The sequence below is a fragment of the Theropithecus gelada genome, chromosome 2 (genome assembly GCF_003255815.1).
Source record: "Theropithecus gelada isolate Dixy chromosome 2, Tgel_1.0, whole genome shotgun sequence".
NCBI lineage: Eukaryota > Metazoa > Chordata > Mammalia > Primates > Cercopithecidae > Theropithecus > Theropithecus gelada.
Genome location: NC_037669.1, coordinates 161,641,905 through 161,643,338, shown reverse-complemented (window position 1 = coordinate 161,643,338; position 1,434 = coordinate 161,641,905). Strand labels below are relative to the sequence as shown.

Here is a 1,434-nt window from a genome sequence, read left to right as displayed (position 1 = left end):
CTCATTAGCAAATGTATCTCTTTAGTAACAGTTTTTGTTTTAAAGTTGATCTTATGTTAGGATTGACACTTCAACTTTCTAATGGTTGCTTTTGCATGATGTATCCTCTCTTATTATTTTACTTTCCATATATTTGTATGTTGGAATCTAAAATTAATCTCCTGTAGACAGGATAAAGTTAAATAATGATTTTTAAAAGTCCATGTTACCAATCTCTGCCTCTTAATTGGAAGATTAATATATTTGTTTAATGTAATTACTATATAGTTGTTCTTTTTAAATGTAATTTTCACTCATTATGGTCATTTTGCTAGAGAGTGACTCCGCAGAGCTCTTCAGGCAGCTTTAACATTCCTTTTTATTCTTATAATTTTGTCCTTTAAAAAATTTATTTACTGGGTCATTCGTAAATGCACATAGAAAAGTTACCTTTTTCCACTACCTCACCTCATAAACAAAAATCAAGATCAGAGTTACAATTATAAAAAGTAAACAATGAGATTTTAGAATAAAATGAAAAATATCTTCATGACCTTGGGGTAGGTAAAAAACTCTTAAACAAGATACAAAATGCATTAGCCGTAAAGAAAAAAACTAATAAATTAGCTACATTAAAATTATGAATTTTGCTCTCGGCCTTCTCTGCACTGAAAGCAACTGTGTTCCCATAGCCCCTTACCCCTAAAAATGTATGCCTGCTCCAAGTATGTCTCCACCCACTCTTGGTCAAGAGCACCTCCCAGTTGCTGAGCTGTCTACTATCTGCAGTGGTGCTGAAATGAACAGAGACACTGATAGATGAGAGCCTCAGCAGCTTGGCAGTCTCACATCCCCTTATCTCACTTGTCCCTAGCTGCAGCTCCAAACCAGTGCAATTTCAAGAGACATTGACACAGCAGCCAAGTTTATTGGGGTTGGGGCTGCTACAGTCGGGGGGCTGGCTCTGGGGCTGGGATTGGTTGGGATTGTGTTTGGGAGCCTCATCATTGGTTATGCCAGGAACCCTTCTCTGAAGCAACAACTATTCTATCCCATTCTGGGTTTTGCCCTCTGGGAGGTAATGGGTCTGTTTTGCCTGATGGTAGCCTCTCTCGTTCTTTTTGCCATGTAAAGGAGCCATCTCCACCTCCCACAGTTCTTTCTCCCATGTCTCATTGGCCCTGTATGTTCTTTTTTCCTATACATTCCCAGGTAGCCCGGGGAACGTGGTTGGCTCAGGGTTTGACAGAGGGAAGACAAATAAATACTGTATTAATAAGGTGAAAACAATTATGAATTTTAAGAAAGTAAAAGGTAAGCCGCATGGTAAGAGATGACAGTTGAAATACATACATCTGATAAAGGACTCAAATCCTGAGTGTACAAATAACTCATAAAAAATAAAAAGAAAAAGGCAAGCAATACAATAGAAAAAAGCGGAGGAAAGATTTTAAT

General features: G+C 37.7%; 1 pseudogene; it reads left to right on the top strand.

Moving 5' to 3' along the window:
* Positions 1–684: 684 nt before the first annotated feature.
* LOC112619523 lies at positions 685–1,111 on the top strand (annotated as a pseudogene).
* Positions 1,112–1,434: the final 323 nt, after the last annotated feature.